A 21,250-nucleotide genomic window follows, 5' to 3' on the forward strand; every position below is an offset into this window, starting at 1 on the left:
CTTTATTTGCATTTTTTAATTGAAGGAATGATTATATATTATAGTAAAAGCACTGTTCACAGATTAGTCATTCAGTTTACAGTATTTCAATAACACATGTATCACTCGAGGAGTAAGGATGTTGAAGTAAGAAAATAGAACTTCAACTTTTTCTTTTGAATTTGATCTGCCCCAAGTGGAGGGAAAAGAATCCTCCTAACAGGTCTTTCAACTCTACCAAGTTTTCAGGTGGCAGTCAATCTCAGTTGGATGAGAAAGTTATCTGACCATGCAATGGACTAGCAGAAGATAAGGTTCAAAATGTGTCTACCTATATGTGATGAACCAGATATTATCTATACAAAATCATGGCTACCATGAAGGTCCTGAACTCCATAACTGTTCCTTATCTTTCCCTCAGGACATGGGATTGAAGTAACTCATCACCAAAGGACATCTGAACTAAATATTAGCCAAGTGACAAAGTCCAGGAGCCCCAAGAGAGTTCCCACTGGGCAACAAGGCCACCAGAATAGCAGAAGAATATCCAGCTTGTCTTACAGTTCAATATAGGTATTTATTTCTCTGACATCATGGGGGCAGGCCCTCAGTAACAAATAAAATAGGTAACCTCACTGAAACCTTTTCCCCTCATGTAGTAAATAGTTCAAGACTGTGGCAGGATCCAAAATGCAGAAGGTTTTTTTTTTTTGCCTCAAGTTATCTAAGTTTTGGTAATACACCATATGTGTATTACACAAGCAACGAGTGATCATGAACTGGAGTCTGTGGGTAGACAGAAGGCCTTGATACTGAGGTTATGGAGATGTGATCTTGACTATGGAATGGTGCAGTGGGAGAAAAGTATGTTTTCCTCAGTTGTTTCTTTTCAAGTATGCAATAACATCATGGATTAAGTGTCATGAAGACTGATCGACATAAGGCTGTAATTTTTCTCCCAATAACCATGAGAACCAGAGTTTATTTATTTAGAAAGCAAAACAACAAGGGTTAAGCAACCTGTGGGCAATTGCTTTTTTGTGTGGTTGCCATCCATCTTAGCTCAATAGTACTGTTCTTGCAGATTCCATTTGGTTTTGTGGCTGAGCAAGTGTAAACTGGCAGTTCTTTCTGTACGGGCACAGCCAGCTGTCCATGTTAACATGCTATCCTCCAGTCCTTGAGTTGGAATATATTGCACTGCCTTGACTGCCAAGCCACAATAATGAGACTGGTGACTAATGCGATCCTTACTGTTCTAAAGCAGAACAAGTTAAGAAAAGCAGTTGGCAGATTCCCTGGCTTGGGTTCCCCTCCCACCAAACATCACCTGCCAGCTAGAAAATAACCACCAATTCTTGTTTTTAATGGGAGGTAGAGCAGTATTGGACTAGAGAGGGTGGGTGCTTGGAATTGAAGGTACAGCCATCTTTCAAGGTGCCCAAGTCATAGCTTTATGTCTGGAGCCCTAACTTCATCCCACTCTCCACTTCTATATGTGGTACTTTTCAAATAGTCACTTTTGGATGGGGGATTGGCATTCTTTCCAAAGAATTTTAGGAATAGCCCAGCCGACAGGTCACAGGTGCAGAAGTGGAGTTGGCCAAGAGGTTCAGATGCACTTTCTCCTCCTTCAAGCCTGTGTGCTGTCAGTCAGGCTAACAGACATGGCAAAGGGGAACAGGCTGAATGGCGGGGGGCAATCAACCACCCAATAGCAAGCTTCATCCTTGACTATGGTCAAAGTCTGCAAAGTATTCATGCCCTCCTTCATTCAAATTAAATTGTAAGCTTCCCTTGTATCCAATGTAGTGAAAAGCATGCCCTTCGCGAGCATTCCAGAAAATCCAAAATGAGAGCAGGTAGCAATCCCTGATGGTTAGAGAGCCTAAAATCCCCAAATCTTAGAGGTAGATGCTAACAATGAAGAAAATCTTTTTTTAAAAAAATATTTCTTTGGGACATCATTCTTTGGGACAGATTGGGTGAGCTCTGCTACTGTTGAGGTGTTTCTTTGTGAGTGGCGCTATTGTTTTAGCCTTGGACACTGAGTTTGTATGCTATGGTTTTGTGAACCACCTTATTGGTAGAAGCAGCACAAAAGCCTGGTGACAGGAGCAGCAATGTGCAGTTTACAGAACCCAGACCTTTTTCTTGACTTAAATTAACCTTCAGTATAGCACAGAACTAGTACTCTCTTTTCAAGATCACTAAACTAAGTGTACAAAACAGGTCTAGATATCTTTCAAAACAGCACTAAATCTATGTGTATAAGGAGTCTACCCAAGACCTAACAAGTGTTTCCAAGTGTTTCAGAAAACACTAGTCAGGCATTACACTCTATAGAGGCTAGGTATTTGATCTTTTCCTTTTTTTCTTTTCTTTTTTAAAATATTTTATTGAATAAACAATTACAAACATTGAACAGAGTGAAGTCAGTTTGACATAACTTTTGGTCAGTATCGCATATTTCCTATATACAATTATTCAAATATATATACATATATACATTTTTTCACTCATATATTACATTTTCCAACACCATTAGTCCTATTTTCATCTCATACATTCATTTACCCTCTCAGGAACTCCTTTCCCAACTTAAGACCTTCCTTTCTGCTCCCACCAGTGTTAGAATCTATCCCAAATTGTGTAATATGCCGACTCGTCTTTATTTTTCATCTCTAAAGTTAGCTTGTCCATTTCAGCGCCTATCAAGGTTTTGGTTATTACTTCGTCTTCACTCGGTATGTCTGTTTCTTTCCAGTTCTGGGCAAATGCTATCCTTGTCGCAGTGATAATATGTATAATCAAATATAGCTCACCCTTATTGTATTTTTTGACATGATTCCTAATAGAAAGCATACTGGTACATGATCTAATTTAAAAGCCAACATTTCCTCCAACCACTTCCCCGTCCTGAGCCAAAACTCTTGTACTTTTTTGCAGCTCCACCACACATGATAATAGGTTCCCCATTCCATTGAGCATTTGTATTTGATCTTTTCCATAGTCATAGTAAAATAGCCTTAGAGGGAAATGTGTTAGCCAGGGCTCTGGATTCGAATTCTTCCATGAACAGGTTTGCAATGACGGCTGACAGTAGTTTGCAATGACGGGTGACACATGGAACAAGAAGATCTGCTTGTAAGTTTAGACGTGGTTTCACTATTCACTCAAGTCCCGATAAAAGAAACTCTTGAAATCATCAAAAATAAATACCAACCAGCTAAACACCTCATGGAACTAACAGAACACTGCTTAACCAACACATATTTCATATACTAAGGACAAAGATACAAGCAAATTGAAGGAGCCCCTATGGGATCACCACTGTCACCCGTCATTGCAAATCTGTTCATGGAAGAATTTGAATCCGGAGCCCTGGCTAACGCCACCCACAAATCCAAACTATGGTTAAGATACATCGATGACACATTTGTGATTTGGCCCCATGGAAAAGAAAACCTAAACAATTTCCTAACACACCTAAACAGCACACACCCCAAAATCAAGTTCATCATGGAAACGGAAACAAACAACTACCATTCCTAGATGTACTAATCTACAAAAAAAACAGATGGCACACTAGGACATACCATATACCAGAAGAAAACACACACCAACCGCTACCTCAACGCCCAATCCCACCACCACCCAGCACAGATAAACTCCGTGGCCAAAACACTAATCGCCAGAACCTGGCAGACAAGACACACATAAAGACTGAACTATGCACCCTGACTAAAGTACTGACAGCCAACGGCTTCCACAAAAGCAAAATCACCGGCTTGATCCACAAAAACACACTGAGACATAATGGAGACCTAGAAGATGAACAGACCTATGGAACAGCTGTCCTGCCCTACATAAGAGGTACTACAGACAAAATCAGTAAGATACTACACAGGCATCACATCAAGACTGCCTTCAAAACAGACAGAAAAATAGCAGCCATCCTTAGAAACCCCAAAGATAAAATTGACCTGGAAAACCAAGGCATATATGAAGTCCCCTGTGCATCATGCCCGGCCACATATATTGGACAGACCAATAGAAGAATAAGTACCCGCCTGGATGAACACAAAAATGCAGTAAAAAAGCTGGAACACACTTCCTAACTAGTCCAACACATGAAAGCCACAGGTCATAGCATCAACTTCAATGGCACCAAAACCCTAGCCACTATAGAAAACCCAGCTACAGAATTATCAGAGAAGCCATAGAGATTGAAAAAAGACCTGAAAGCATGAATAGAAGAGATGATTCCACCAGACTGTCAATTATTTGGAAGCCTGCACTCACAAACAAAAAAATCTCCACACCACAAGCCAGGCAAACACCTGGGCACAAACAGAACCCCCCTGATACCTCCAGCTCAAACACACCCCAACCAGGCACCCAGATGAAACCTAGCTTCCTAACAAATGATAGCCATCCATTTACTCGGAGCCAAGCTGCACTAAAAGCCTCCAATACAGGAACACAATGTTGCCAGCCAACCAAGACAAAAAAAGCCACAAAACAGACAGAAGATATTAGAAACACCAATCAAGCAGAACACAGCAAACTCCAAGACCAATAAACACAGACCAAGACTCCCAACCAATCAGGATGAAGAAAAAACCATTCTGGCACAGCTGTAGGCTAGCCCCAAATTTAAAACTGAAACAACTGTAAAAGTCTGACTCACAGACGAACACAATACAGAAGCCTGATGATGGCAGATGAGATTCTGCCGAAACGTTGCTACAACTTTAAAAGCACAACTATAATGACGTGGGAAAATACCCAAACAAAGCTGAATACCATACATGTAAGTACCTGCGAAAACTTAAGAAAACACACACACACACACACATATACCTGTATGTACCCGCGAAAACTTAAGAATATAAATATAAATATAAATATTAATATAAATAATATAAATATAAATATAAATCTTTCCCTCCCTTTTCCAATGAAGGAAGTGTATTAGGAACTCTTATTTTTGAAGGCACTGAGGACTATGGTAAAGAAATATCTCTGAAATGACCCAACAGTATCAACAGTAGAGACCTTCAAATTTCTAGGTTCTACTAGACACTGTCCAACTATTTACAAAGTCTTCACTGCTATTACTGTTAATCTTCTGATCACTCCTTGTCACCCATCCCCTCCCACTTGTGACTGTATGACTGTAACTTTGTCGCTTGTATCCCTACGATTTATATTGACTGTTCCCTAGTATGATTTGATTGCTTATTGTACCCTATGACTATCATTAAGTGTTGTACCTTATGATTCTTGACGAATGTATCTTTTCTTTTATGTATACTAAGAGAATTTGCAGCAAGACAAATTCCTTGTGTGTCCAACCACACCTGGCCAGTAAAGAATTCTATTTTATTCTATTCTATTCTATTCTATTCTATTCTATTCTATTCAGGTCACGGGTTTTCTGGTGACGTATAAAAATGGTTACATAGGCATATCATACATGATTAGGAGATGCAATGATTCATTCTCTGAAATAACAACACAAGCAAAAGAGAAAATGGAAACTCAAATGTGTGGTCCTATATTCCTACCTGGCCCTAAAAGTAAATATTATTTAATCCAAATAGTGTATTGCTTATCTGCATTTTGTGGATAATTATACCTTATGGGGTTCTTGGAGCTTTCTGAGCTTGGTTTTTTTCTTGCAGACATTTCATTACCAAACGAGGTAACATCATCAGTGCATTAATGTCTGCAAGTAAGCAGCTGAGTTTAGAGAGGACCCCACAATTCAACCATGAGTAACAAATATTCTCTTCTATTAGTAATTGTACCTTTCTTCATATTATGCATATAATACATTCATGGGAATAATGACCATGTGCTATTTTAATAACTCTATTTCCTAATGAGGGTTATAGGGAATTAGGCCAGATTTTCCATACAGATGTATATGGGGAATGGCTCAGATCTAAATACAAATTGTAGCCATTTGCATGACCATTCTCAGGAGAAAGCCTAAATCACTCATGTGAACAAGAACTGAAAGGGGAATTTTATTATAAATTGAGAATTTGTTGAATATGTCAGTACGTACTTCACTTAAATATTCAAGCAGCTCTTAGTGAAGAAAGCCAGAAATGCTCTGAATGTAGACATTTCAGGGATAAGTGAATGTATAAAATAATATACCTAAAAAAAAACCAGCTTGTCGAGTTTCTAAAATCAACTTGGGAAGGAAAATTCCAGGAGCAAATTAACTCCTTTAGAATGAATCATTTTCATTTTTGCATGAAATGATAAGGCAAAATCTCTATAAGCTTCTTTTGTTAAATGTCAAGTTCTGTTGTTCTGTGATAAATGCAAAATGCCAAAAGCTGAAGAGCTTCTAAGAAGAGTTCAAAGCCAAGTCATTAAATCAGATTCAGCAGGTGAGGCACAATGTTAAATGTCCCGCCCCAGCTTGTCTTGTGGAGCTCAGTGCAGCTTCTTCCCAAGTAAATGGGCATAGGACTGTTGTCTAAATTGCTTTACAACAGATCCTTTAATATAATTTTCTGCAATTGTCTTTATGCTTTTAATTTTTAAACTTGGTGGGTTAAGAGGGAAAAATTGAGGCTTTGGGGATTAACCCCAGTAGATATTGGAATGGAAATATGCTCTTCTAGATATATGGTTTAAGGATGTCAACCAAAAAACATATATAGCCGTTAATGATTGGAAACAGAGCAGACACACTGTGTCATATCCTGGAGACATTACTGAAAATAAAGTTGCTTTTGAATAAACTCACATATCTGCAACAGGCATGATCATGTCTCCCAGAAACAAGAGGGCAAAAGTGGAGATGATAGGAAAGATCAATAAGTAGGAAGAATTATGAAAGAACAAGAGAGGGAGACATGTCATTAATTCAGAACAGAGATAGTGAAGTTTGCTTAGAATGGGAATCCAGAATTTGATGAGAAAGGGAAAAGTCATAAAAAATTGGGAAGGGGAAAATTACATTAGTATAAGTGTACTTTAGATACCGATCTTGTTCTGTAACATATTTAATATCCTTTCATGAAGTTTTGAGATTGCATTTTACTGTTTTATTGCACACAACCCCATCTCTGTTAATAAAGGACAGTCTATAAATATTGAAATGAATTAATAAGGCCATGAAACAATTTGAAGCTGAAAAAGGTGCTTCAGCATCTACTGGAATGCAAACATACTATTGACCTCTAAGTCCTTCAAGGAGCCATGTTTCTTTCCTCAATTGTATGCCTGCTCTTCTCAGCTGCTGTACAATCCTGAGAAATCCTTTTGTTTAAGGAGTGGAAGCAGGTGCTTTGTTCAAGCCCCAATACACTGAAGCATTGCCCATATCCCGCTCACAGCCTCCTATCCTCCAGATACGTTAGATTACAAATCCCAGCAGCTATGCAGAGTTGGAGGTGATTGAGTTATCCTCCAGCACATCTGGAAGGCAATAGTTTAGGAAAAGCTGATTGAGCTATTCAGGAGGGAGAGTAATTGAAGGAAGTAATCTATTATAATAAGAAAAAAGCTTTTAAAATATTTGTCATTATTATCCACACAGCTTGTTTGACTTTACACAGAAGAGCTAAAGTTGTTTCTGCTCTTCAGAGTCAGAATGAAATCTCTTCTTGCTTCCTGGAGAGCCACAACCAATCTGAGCTGAGTGGTTCAGTTGTGTGTGATTCCAAAGCAAAGCCTTCCCTATGTTACTCTCAGCAGTTGTGCCAAAGAATGAAAACTACATTAAACTCTACTGGAACCAATTCTTGCTCAGTTTAAATGTCAATCTAAGTCTAATGCATAACTTTCTCACTGTGTAATACAGTGATTAGCTTGACTAGGTAGAGTTTGTTTATGCTGGAGGGAACTTCCTTCCTTTGGTAAATACTCCAAGCCACAGATCTGCTGACTTAACACATCATTTTAAACCACAGTTTATTCAATAGCCCATGATTGTCTAGATGCATATGCAATGCTAAACTAAATCCAAACAGACCGCTATAGAGCTTATTAGAATATGTGAATCTCTTTTGTTCTTAAAATCTCTTTGGCAAAGACTTGGTAAATCTGATGAACATCAGTGGCATCTACTGTATCCGTAAGCAACAAGCTATATCTTGATTGCAATGGTTCCCAGTTTCCTCTTTCTTATTTATATCAATGATTATGTGCCATTTTTTTTTATTCCTAGTAACAACATAGATTTTTCTCCATGACAACCCATCTCTATACCTGATTTTTCAGGTCTTCCAACACTGCAGGCATTACTTCTGTAACTGAGTCCATCTACTTGGCTGCTGAACATCCTCTTGCTTTCCACCTTTTCCAATATTAGAGCCACATCTTGATGTGATTGACACAGATAATGGTTTTTCTATCATTGTGTAGTGCATGCTTTAGTCTTTTGGCTTTCTCAATTATCCAGCAGGCATCAGCAATGTCTTGTATTCCTTAGACTTTTCTAAAACCAGCTTGAACATGTAGGGCTCTAAGCTGTGATGGGTGAGCCTAAGCATTATTTTGCTAGTGTGTGAAATTAAGGATATTGTATGTTAGTTTGCACATGCCGTTACATCTCCTTTTTTGATATTGGAATGTAGATTGACCTTTTCCAAACAGTTGGTCACTGTGACTTTCTCAAATTTTCTGGCATAACTTAGTTAGAATCTTGACTGATTCTTCTGTTGCTTGCCATATTTCAGGAGTGCCAAATTCAAGGCCAGCAGGCCGGATCCGGCCCATGGGGTGCTTAGATCTGGCCTGCGGGGCTGCCCTGGAAACAGCAAAAGACTGGAGCCTCTGTCAGTGAAAATGGAGCTCAGGGCGGCCACATGTGGCCTTCCTGGCCCCTGTTTTCAGCTGCGACAGCCTCCTGCAGCCCTCTGTCAATGAAAATGGAGCCCATTTTCACTGGCAGAGGGCTGCAGGAGGCCGTCATGGCCAAAAATGGGGCCCAGGGGGGCCGCACACAGCCCCTCTGAACTGCCTTTTCACTGGCAAAACAAACTAAAAACAAAACGAAGGGAGAAAGGTTTCTCCTTTTGCATTTGAACATGCAAGAAGGGACAGGAAAGGAGAAAGGGAAGGAGAAAAGACAAAAAGAAAAAGAAAAAGAAGGAAAGATGGGAAGAGAGAAAAATAAGGAAAGGGGGGAAAGAAGAAGGAGAATGAAGAGGGAAGGGAAAAGAAGAAAAGGAAGGAAGGAAAGAAGATTATAATGAGAGTGAGGGAGGATCTGAGGAAAGTTCTGCCTTAGCAGTTGGCCACCACAGGTGCCCCTGACATGAGTGATGTTGAGCTGGCCATACTCACTCTGGCCAACTGAGGTCAAACACAACCCTAATGCATCCCTCAATGAAATCAAGTTTGACACCCCTGCCATATTTCAATGGATATCCTTGTAATCCTCCAACCTGATAATGACTGGAGTGCTGATCTAACTTCATCTTCTAGTACTAAAGGTTCTTTTAAGTAAGGAATATCTTCTAAAATATCGTCCATGTTGATATCTGTCGTCCCCTCCCTATTCAATTTTGTTCGATCCTCAGAGTCAATCTGGACAAATCCCTGCAGTTTCTTGGCAGAGTTTTTCAGAAATGGTATACCATTGCCTCCTTCCTAGGGTTGAGAGAAAGCGATTGGCTCTGTGACATGTGATTTTCTTGGTAAAAATACAGGACTGAGTTACCATTGCCTACCCCCATACAGTGTGAATGGATGCTTTTGCTATTATCTCTAAATTGATTGTCTGCTTCCATCATACTTGCTTTACTTGGATAGCTGGGATGACCTTCACACCTTGGGTGACTCTGCCAGGAATATATACTTTTTGTATACACTTCCAACATTCTTCACTTATCCCTCCCAGGAACCCCTATTCGACAATGAAGCAGTCCAGTAGGATTTGGGTGTGTGTGTGTTATACTGTATATATAATAATATGATATAAAATACGGAGCAATGCCACCTTGCATTAGAAATACTATATCTCAACAGAAGTTATAAGTCAATTTCTGCACATAGTCTATGGATAATATCAACATTGAAAACTCAGTGCCCCAAGATTATATATTGGTGGTAAAGGTCATATTGATTGTATTTTTTTTGGTAGGAAAGCAGTACTTTATTGGAATTTTTCACTCAGTTTGAAAGCTGTAGAGAGCATCTAAATTAGTATTTTCGAACCCTGGCAACGTTAAGATGTGTAAACTGCAACTCCCAGAGGTCTCTGGCCAATACGTTGGCTGGGGAATTCTGGGAGTTGAGATAGGTTTAGTTAAAATGTTATCAAATACAGAAACAAAAAATGTGATGGATTTTTTAATATGCCTCAAAATATGGTCTGATGTAACTTCTTGAGAAATATCTCTGACGATTCATCAATACACACATTCATCAATACACACCAATAATTTCATTATTAAAATATGAATAAACCTTATGTCCCACTCATTATTAAAACAGCATGTTTTGTTTAGGCTTGTTTTGAAGAATGAACTTCATGGAATCCTAAAATTAAAGGATTATATAAGATCAATGAAAACAACATGAGGTAAACCTAAGTAATTGTGGATTGTTTTGCAAACATGAAAGGGCCATATTGAAATATTGAGGTCTCAGAGTAATAATTGTAGATATTTCAGATAGAAACATAAAAGTAAATATGTTTCATCTGGCAAGCCTTTACCAAAATATTTATCATTCCCTCAATGAGGCATTTTCTTTGGCAAAAAGATACATCATATTCTTTTGGATTGGACATAACAAATGGAGACATTTTTGAGGGCTTTGTTCTCCATAAATTCTATGGAAGGTAACAAACAATGGAGAGGGAATATTAATAAAAATACATTTAGATAATAAAATAAGGAACTTTACTGCACCTTCTTGTTTACTTTTCTGTTCTTCCATTGTATAACTATAGGCGAAATGAATAGCTTCTTCTATATTGTAGAGGTCTCTATATTGTAGAGCTACTTTTTTTCCTAATTGAGAAAAATAGCAATAAATTTAACTCCAGGTGCAGGGAAGCTAATTTTAGATCTATCTCACAGCTACACATATTTTTATTTGATGTTGTTGGAGCAGAAAAATACAAAATTGCATTATAATGTTCATATTTTTGCATAACCTACAGACTGAGAAAGGAATTTTAAAAATGGGATTTTAAGAAGGAAATTTCAGCAAACGGGCAAAAGCTATAATGCTTCTAAAACAATTAATTACCAAAAGTCTGCTCACTGTGACTTGCAGGATCCTGGAAAAAGTTGTGGCTATCCAAAATATGGGGAAGAACATATGAAGTACTAATCTTCAGATGTGGCTTTAAACTACAACTCCCAGCCACACCTACCATTGACCAATTAAGCTGGAAGCCATATTTCACCAAATTAGGAGAATCATACATCACTCTTTCTGTGTTAGGAACAGAAGATACAGTGCAACAATTTTTTGCTGGCTCCAGTTGCCCTGACAAGGTTGTATTCTGGCAAATCCAAACTGTTTTAGGGTATAGTTAGTACAATTTGCTAAGCATAAACCATCTCGTGTCATAATCCGAACTGGAATTGGCAAACTGGTGTTGTATGAATGCTGAGCACATGTAATTGACTTCTGTTGGGTAAGGAATTGTTGTCATATTATCTTGTTATCTTCAGGATAGTTTGGCCAGCCTAAGTTCAACTTAAGAGCAAAGCAGGATCGAATTTCACTGCTTGATCTGAAAATGGAACTACTGATTAGTTATTGTGCTATGCAGAAGATAAAATAACAAATGTACATTATGGGATTAAATTTAGAACAGTTTCAAGAATGGGGATGGAAGGTGGACTCTAAAAATCCTGAATTCTTCTGTTACTTGGATTAAGATCTAACTCAAGAAAATCAAATCCCCTGAGATGAAGGCATAGACCTAAATCTCTTAAGAGACAAAACCCCAGTTTCTAGGCTTTATTCAAGTCTATGAAATACTGGCATTTCTCTTAATGGAATTGGTGGACTCTGAGTCTCTGATTACATAAATAATTCTCCTTTGGTTTCAGATCCCTCAGTCCTTGTATTTAATACATTAAGAGTTGAGCATTGAAAATAGTCCTCAACTACAACAAACCTGGAGAAGTGAGAAGCAGAGTCAGCATCCTCGGTTTATATTGGTATCACTCCTACTACAACTGGGAGAACAGGTTGGTTAGTTGATTTCTTTTGAACATGTGTATGGCCTTAATGGTTCAAGGGTGCTTCCAGAAAAGCAATTAAAACAAAAGTACACTTTCATCCAAATATTAAAACATTCAAATTATTCCACCTATTACACAACAGTAAATATTAAAACAGTTAAAAACATTTATCATGAGACTAATTAAAATCCCTAGGTAAATAAATAGTTTAAACCCCCTCCTAAATTGTTTTTTGATCATAGAAAAATTGCCTTTGATCATAGAAAGCTGGTGAAGAAATTCTGCAAAGAAATTAATTAGATGAGCTTGGTCTTGGAATCCAGCCCCAAAGACCAAGGGCTGCAGCCCTACCAGTTGCCTTCTGCCAATTCTTCTGATGAGGACTGCCAATTCTTTAAAGGGTTTTGTAAATACATACAGTAAACAAGAAGAGAGAAATTGAGAACTTTGGCTCTACAAATTCAACGTTGCTGAAAGTGAAGAGGTTGAACCTCCATGTCTTGCTGTCATTGCTAAATGATTTTGCTGATCGTTTTGTTAAGGAACACAAAATTAATTTTCTAGTGCCCATTTAACATAAATTATGATGCTATTCAAATGCCAAGATAAACACATTTAATATTAGGGGAGAAAGTCTGTCTATATGTTTTGTCAAGTTTTAGTTCATTCTGAAAGACATGACATATTTATCAGGAGTTAAAATATGCTTTCATTCTTCCCAGTAGCAATGAAAATAATTACCTTTCTTTTAAACTCTATGTTTCTACTGCATTGCACATTCCACCCAATCTCACTGCTTAATTGCAATGCTTACAATGATAATAAATTACTGTTGCTGCTGCTATTATTTCAAAGCAGGTCATGAATATACTATTGATTAATTGATTATATGATATTAAGAATGTCAATAACATTAAATACTATTGATAAGAATGTGTCAGCCTCCCAAGTGGACCAGACAGGAAATCCAATAAATTAGCTAATCTGACTTTATTATAAGGCTTCATTAACAGAATCTTGCAAGTCTGAAAGTATAAATCTCCCTTGCCTGTTTGAATTGCCTGGTAGTTAGAATGAGTCCTTTGTAACTTTCTTTTTCTGTTTGTTACTAAATTGTGGTCTCCACTCCCTTTTATCTAATCATTCCCTATGCAGTATCTCTAATCTTTCTTCCATGTCTTCCAAGGTCATTTTCACTTTCCATCACAGGATAGGCATTTCTTGATTAGTTAAAACAAAACAGTTCTGTAAGACAGTAAAATTATTGAACAGATGTATATTTTTATGTAAATAGTGGATTTAATAGTTTAAATGTAAAGGTGCTAATTCATTTGAATTCGTGTGTGTGTGTGTGTGTGTGTGTGTGTGTGTACACACATAGTTATCAATTGGCTGATGTCTTCACTATCAAAGATTGATTTGCACAATCTTCCTCATAAATCATAATGATTTATGAACTGCCCTGATACAGTACAGTCTTCACATAGGTTTCAATTTTTTTCATTGGTTGTCCTTATGTATTTGAACCTATGCAAATTTTATAGGAAGGGTTACTTCTGCTGCCTGCCAACTGCTGCAATTTGGCAGTTCAAATCCCATCAGGCTCAAGGTTGACTCAGCCTTTCATCCTTCCAAGATGGGTAAAATGAGGACCCAGATTGTTGGGGAAAATATGCTGACTCTGTAAACTGCTTAGAGAGGGCTTAGTTAGTAAAGCAGTATATAAGTCTAAGTGCTATTGCTATTGTAAATGACAAAGGGCTACTAAAAAGGGTGAACATGTAATAAAAGCATGAATGATTAGCTCCTTGAAATATGTTGTGAGAATAGGCAATATTTGCTTTTCTAGGTCATCTGTATGATGGATTTTGGAGCAGCTCTAAGGGTTTGGGAATCAATAATTGAAAACAACTAGTTAACAATATTGACTCAAATTCCTCTTCATGTTTTCTTTTATAAGAATGGGCAAGTACTTTAAAACTAGTTGTACATATTATGTGTGATCAGAAAATGATCTGTTTACAGCACACAATTAAATTTTATGCAGAGGTTATTCCAAATACAATATTTGGATGGCAGAATAGTTTTCAAACCAGATGCAATCTGATTTGAACCTCTTAGACTGTTTGATAACAGCTAAATTAGTAAATAGGACTAATTTTGCATAGTGTAAACTTTATAGGTTTTTATATTAAAGTATAAATATTTTATTTTTATACATTATATTAAAATATAATTAAATATGCTTCTAAAAGAACATATATTTACATTTATTGCTGTTATCAGGATTTCTTATTAAAAGATATTTATTTTTATTTAGTTAGTTTGCCATGCATGTATGAGAAAACAAGTATAAACAGGTATAAGCATATACATCATAAATGAGTATGAATAAATAAGAACAGTAGGACAGGATGGTAGGCACGCTGATGCGCTTATGCACGCCCCCTTACAGATCTCTTACGAATGGAGTGAGGTCCACAGTAGACAGTTTAAGGTATATGTAGTTATTTCTGGGTCCATTCACACACACACACACACACCAAAATGTCTGAACCTTGGAACTCATTCCATTGACAAAGCTGGCAATGAAAAATCCTGTTTTTCAAAGAGGAGTTGAACTAGCAGAAAAAGGAATGGAAAGAGGAGTAGAAATTAAGGATAGAGTTAAGCAATACAGAAGGGGAAGAAGTCATGTCCTGTCCTGCCCTGAAATGAAAATATTAGCTACTGAATTAATGTTTCAAAGATGTGGGAAAGTAAGCCCAAACTCTATAACAGAACATCAACAGCAAATGTATATAGTAAGGATTTAAATTTGGGCAGAGCTCTTCACACAATGGATTGCAGCTTCCACAAGAACAATCTGAGCTTATCCCCAGAAAGTAGAAAGTTTGGCAGACATTGCCAGAAAGATTGTGCTTGTATAAGCTAGCCCTCCTCATTTCTCCATGTACCTGGCAACTCAGGTAAACAACCAAAGCATCTCTTGTCCCTGGTGTCCAAATTGAAGTCTCTATCCCAAGGGCAACATATATCACAAGTATGATTTTTCCACCTCATCTTTGAAGTCCCAATGGAGATAGCAACAGCAATAGCCCTTAAGACTTATATACTGCTTTATTGTGCTTTATAGCCCTCTTTAAGTGGTTTTACAGAGTCAGCATATTGCCACCAATAATCTGGGTCCTCATTTTACCCACCTTGGAAGGATGGAAGGCTGAGTCAATCTGGTGGGAGTTGAACTGCCAAATTGCAGGCAGCCGATAGTCAGCAGAAGTAGCCCTGCAGAACAGCACTCTAACCACTGCGCCACTGAGGCTCTTACCAAATGAGATCTCAATTACTCCAGTACATTCTGCTATTTATCTGTGATAACCTGATTAAATGTCAGCAAAGGCAATATTGCCTTAAGTTCAAGTCTTCAGGTAGACCCCAAAAGCAGGGTGAGGTAGGAAAAAAGACAACAACTCTGAACAAGGTTAACCAGCAAGAGGAAGAGCTGATCTCCCTTCCTCAACATGACCAACATGTATGTTAAAAGAGGTGGGGTGGGGAGTCAGTGCTGCATCCTGATTCAAAGGTTACAAGATCAAAGTTGGGGCTGGATCCTAGTTCAAAGGCTATAAGATCCCTAGGGAAGATTTCCCTATATCAGTTGTAGGTGCTCCAACTCAGGATCAGCCTCCATTGTGCGGCACTGCACCGGACTTAGACTTCCCAAAAGAACTTTCCCCTCAATGCCATTTCTGAATGGGATCAAGGCATGAGATCATAACTTTACTCGGGTTTAAGTAAACTGAAGTAGCAGATGGACAGCCTGTAGAAGCTGAAGATGAGAGAATACATGTGTTTCCATCTTACCCTATCAGAATAACCTAAAGGGAAGGATGAATATAGATATTTATCAGCCTAAAGTGAGGGTGATAAATTGTCCTCCACTGATGACCACAGTCGAGCCCACCATTCCCATTGCTAAGCAAGGCAGTTAAGTGAATTTTGCCCCATTTTACAGTCTTTGTTGCCCCAGTTGTTAAGTGAATCCCTGCAGTTGTTTAGTTAGTAACACAGTTTTTAAATGAATCTGACTTTTCCATTTACTTTGCTTGTCAGAAGGTCACAAAAGGTGTTCTGGTTCGCTGGCAGCAGGTGTGGATGGCTGAGGTCTCTGAGAGTGAGGACTCAGATGAGGGGCCTGCGTGGGATGCAGGGATGGGGCCAGGACTATCAGAGAGTGGGGTGCTGCCTTCAGAGCTTGTGGAGTCTGGCAGCAGTGATACAGAGGACGCTGAGGAGTCTGTGCCCAGTGCGTGTGTGCGCAGAGCTGCTAGAAGGAAAGAGCAGCTGCAGCAGCATGGGCGACTTGGGAGTAAGGCTGCAAGGTGATGGCCCCTCCCTTAAGGGATAAAAGCCAGCCGTCAGAGGTGGGATTCTTTGCAGGAAGCAAAGAAGTTCTTGCACTTCAAGTCGTCGTGGAAGTTCGGTCTATCCTGGTTTGTTTTCGGAAACTTTTGACTTTGAATATTTCCTTGCACTTAATCTTGTGTTCTTGGCAGCCTTGCACAACCTTGACAGGGCTTGCTCATATCTGGGACAATTAGTTTTAATAATGCTTTGCTGTGAATGAACAAAATTTATAGAGACATTTAAAAGGTTTTGCTTTTATTTATGTTTTGCGTTTGTTTGATTTGAACGAGGCTTGGGTCAGAACAAAAGGTGATCACAGGACCCTGGGACACTGCAACTGTCATAAATACGCTCCAGTTGCCAAGTGTCCAAACTTTGATCATGTCACCATGGGAATGCTGCAATAATTGTTAAGTGCGAAAATGATCAGAAGCCACTTTCTCAATTCCTTTGTAACTTTGAACGGTCACTAAATGAATGGTTTTAAGTTGAGGACTACCTGTATCTTTTCGGTCTCACCTCCCTATTGGAATTCCCACCAAATTTCCTCTGGACATTTTGCAAATCCCAGGGATAAAACACAACTAAACAAATGCAAATAATAATGCAGTGAAAAGCCTTCTGTTGAGCACGATTTCCTCAACTACAAATGTGTGAGCTTCAATCTTCAGAATTCTCAATTCTGGCCGGTTGGGGAATTGTAGGAAGCCCAAGTTTGAATACTGCCCTAAAGGATATGGTTGAATAGACTTACAACAGGTACTAACAACTGATGGAAAAACAAAATTGGGAGACCTAGAAAAGCCTCTGGTTGAGTGTCAGGAGCGAAACCAGACCCCTCTCCCCAAAAGTTAATTCCCTTTGTGACAGCCAAAGTTAAAATACATAAGAAAAAAAAACCTTCAAAATCTATGGAAGCAGAGACTTTTTGTCAGCAAAAATAAGTAGCTGATGTAAGAAAATTATTTTTGGTTTCCTTTTTATTTGGTGGAAGGGGGCTTACGGAGAAGGATAGGCACCATTTCTGCTGGAATTGATATACGAGTTTAAACAATGTAGATTATGATACAAAAATAAAACCAGTTGCTACTGAATTATGTATTGCACATTAGTTTTCATCTACAGTATCTCACTTTCCATCTTTTACATTTGAACTTTATTATTATTATTATTTAAAAAAACATGTTACAGCATCTTTCCTTTTCATGGATGGAGTGTGTATAGAGGAAAGGAATCTTTCAGTCTGGACTCTCATATTATTTTAAACAATTAGAAAAACAAAATCATCCTTATCTGAGAACATGCCCAATCAGAACAACCAACCTCTCTTCCTTGTTAACTGATATTTTGCCTTCTATAGTCTCTGATAAAGTGCTTTTTTTTAAAAAAAAAAAAAAATCACTGTTGTCCATTTCACTCTGTCTGCAAAAGATCCTCCATTCCGGGACCAAGATCATTCAAGATAAAACATTTCCTTGAGATTCAATAATAATTTTATATATCAAGATTTAAATTAGGCCTGTAATAAGGCAAACTTCTTTAAAACAATGCCTGTGACTTCTGTCTCACTAGAGTCAACACATTGAACAGCTGGAATTATTTCCCTTTCTAAAATCTTTCCTTTTCATCGCAAATTATCCCAGTATATTGCCACTAGGGCTGAAGTTAATTGAGTCTTTTGGAGTAACAATTAATTTACCATATGTCCGATAGTATGGAAAATAGCCATTGGAAGAAGAAGGTAATTGATTCCGGCTTAATATTTCTTCTAAGAAAAACTTCTCAGAATCACCAGACTCTACTATGGAATTAGTGGATAAAATGGTTTCAGTGAAATCAAAATTCTCAAGGCATTGGCCAGTATCTTCATTGGTTATATTGTTTACCTGAATATCCTAAAAACAAAAAAAAATAGACAAATTGTCAAAATGAATTCAATGTGAACTAACGACTAGTTCCTAATATGTGTTTTAAAATTAAAATGGGACAGTCTTTCAAATATATATATATATATATATATATATATATATATATATATATATATATATATATATATATATATATATAGAGAGAGAGAGAGAGAGAGAGAGAGAGAGAGAGAGAGAGAGAGAGAGAGAGAGAGAGAGAGACAGAGAGAGAGACAGAGAGAGAGAGAGAGAGAGAGAGAGAAGGATTACCAAACTACAGCTATCAAACCCACATTAGACGAAAACTGATCAATTTTTAAATGGACTGAAAGAATTTGTGATAGTTATGAAAATTATTAAAAGATTTTCCTGGGCTCCAAGATCACCACAGATGGGGTCTGCAGCCAAGAAATTAAAAGACGCTTGCTCCTGGGGAGGAAAGCTATAGCAAATCTAGACAGCATACTGAAAATAAGAGACATCACCCTGCCAACAAAAGTGTGTATAGTCAAGACTATGGTTTTCCCAGTTGCAATGTATGGCTGTGAAAGGTGAACCATAAGAAAGGCTGAGCACCAAAGAATTGAGGCCTTTGAACTATGGTGCTGGAGAAGACTCCTGCGAGTCCCTCTTGGACTGCAAGGCGATCAAACCAGTCAGTCCTAGAGGAGATCAACCCTGACTTCTCTTTGGAAGGCCAGATCCTGAAGATGAAACTCAAAGACTTTGGCCACCTAATGAGAAGGGAGGACTCACTGGAGAAGAGCCTTAATGCTTGGAAAGATTGAGGGCGATAGAAGAAGGGGACGCCAGAGAATGAGGTGGCTGGATGGAGTCACTGAAGCACTAGGTGTGAGCTTAAATTGACTCCGGAGGATGGTAGAGGACAGGAAGGCCTGGAGGAACATTGTCCATGGTGTTGCGATGGGATTTGACTTCACAATTAACAACAAAAATAACTACCAAATTTGAATATAAGAATTATCTGTAAAAACAATTAAATGCCTTAATTCCATTTCCCCAAATGAACAGAAAGTACAGTTTCCATATTGGATCTTTGAAAAAAGTAGTTATAATACAATTTTGCAATTTTGCTGACTGGAAATTCTAGAATTTCCAGTCAGCAACCCATCTGAAGATCATCACATTGGGAAAGTTACACCACTGGATCAAATATACAAAAGATTTGCCATTCTCGTGCAACTTACTGTATTAGCATATTCAGTCTCAGCATTAGAGACAGCTTCCCTGTTTATTTTTTCATCACTGTTAGTATCAACCTCTTCATTCTCCTCTGTACTTTTCATTTCTTCAGAGGGATTTGAGCTGTTCAAACATTCTTCATATGTTCGATAATATGGGAAATATTCAGTGTCGAGCTCTCTTTCATTTGTAGACTCTTCTTTGTATTTTAGCATAAAAACACAGCAGTTGGTTTGAACTCTGTCTTCTCCCTCTGGGCTGTTCTGGTTCACTTCTGAGTTTATGCAGGAAGGGCTTTCCACAAGATTGGTATCAGTTCTATAATAAGGCATGTATTCAGAACAGGTTGTTGGGTTGCACCTTACCACCAGATCATTAAAATGTGTCAACTCAGTATTGAAATCCTCAACACCATCTTCAGTTGATAGAGGTAGGAGTTTTGAAGTTTCTGGATGAATTAATGTTGGAGTGCTTTCATTTCTTTCCTGAAGACTGTGGACGCCATTCTAGAAGATATTGACAAATGAAGACAAAATTCTGTAATGTATTATTTCAAAGTGTGAAGGATGATCCGTGGGATAGAAAATGAATTTATGTATCATTTTCCCCATAGAAACCAAATGGAAATCTAGTTTAGTTTAATGATGAGTGCCCTTCTATAAATGCAGAAATGACTTGGTTCACTAGCATGGATGAAGGCTCCAGCATTAGTTGATTAAAAAGCCAACTTTCCTTCAGCTTTTATGAGGAATCACAGAATCTAGAATGTTTACTTGCAATATACTGCTGGTGCAGTTATTTCTCTTCAGTGGAATCCTAAATATTTGATTGATTGGAAACTGAGGGGTATCAAAATATGATCTACAGGTTAGTCCTTGACTTACAACAGTTCACTTAGTAACCGTTTGAAGTTACAATGGCACTGAACGAAGTGACTTATGACCATTTTTCACACACATCCCCATGGTCACATGATTTACATTTGGATGTTTGACAAGTAATTCACATTTATGACGTTTGCAGTGTCTTGGAGTCACATGATCTCCTTTTGCGACCATCTGACAAGCAAAAGTCAATGGGGACACCAGATTCACTTAACTAATTTAACAACTGCCATGATTCACTTCATAAATGTGGCAAGAAAAGTTGTAAAATGAGGCAAAACTCACTTAACAAATTTCTCACTTAGCCACACAAATTTGGGGGTCCATTGTGGTTGAGGGCTACCTGCATTTAATTCTAATGGAAGGTATAAAAGAAATTGGATTTTTTTTTATTTTTCCCCTCACTCCTTTATTTAGAATATCGTGCAAATATCATCTATAATCATAATGTTGGAGAAAGAGAGAGACACACACACACACACTTACACAGATAACACAAGAGAAAGTACGCTGGAAAATTAAAGCAGAAGAACATATAATAATTCCCACTCATTTTTAAAAAGATTATCTTTTGTCTATTGATAAGTGTCAGTAATTCAATAAATAGGATGCAGCATTTTGTGCAAGAAAGCAACAGCCAGATAGAAATGGAGTTGTTAGATTGGCCTCAATGACACCCCAGGTT

General features: G+C 38.0%; 1 long non-coding RNA gene across 2 annotated transcripts in view; it reads left to right on the forward strand.

Annotated features, from left to right (window-relative positions):
- The window catches only part of LOC148132100 (uncharacterized), a 49,521-nt gene that overhangs the window by 19,248 nt on the left and 9,023 nt on the right, over nt 1-21,250 (forward strand). Inside the window, exon 3 of one of the 2 annotated variants that reach the window (XR_015747585.1) lies at nt 401-552. The exons of the other annotated variant lie outside the window; for it this stretch is intronic. This is a non-coding gene — a long non-coding RNA (uncharacterized LOC148132100). The remainder of the gene's footprint in view (nt 1-400; nt 553-21,250) is intronic. 2 annotated transcript variants of the gene reach the window in all.

Source organism: Notechis scutatus, chromosome 2, assembly GCF_049901735.1.
Source record: "Notechis scutatus isolate UNSWTSFEM ecotype Mainland chromosome 2, rNotScu1.2, whole genome shotgun sequence".
In the NCBI taxonomy this organism is placed as follows: domain Eukaryota; kingdom Metazoa; phylum Chordata; class Lepidosauria; order Squamata; family Elapidae; genus Notechis; species Notechis scutatus.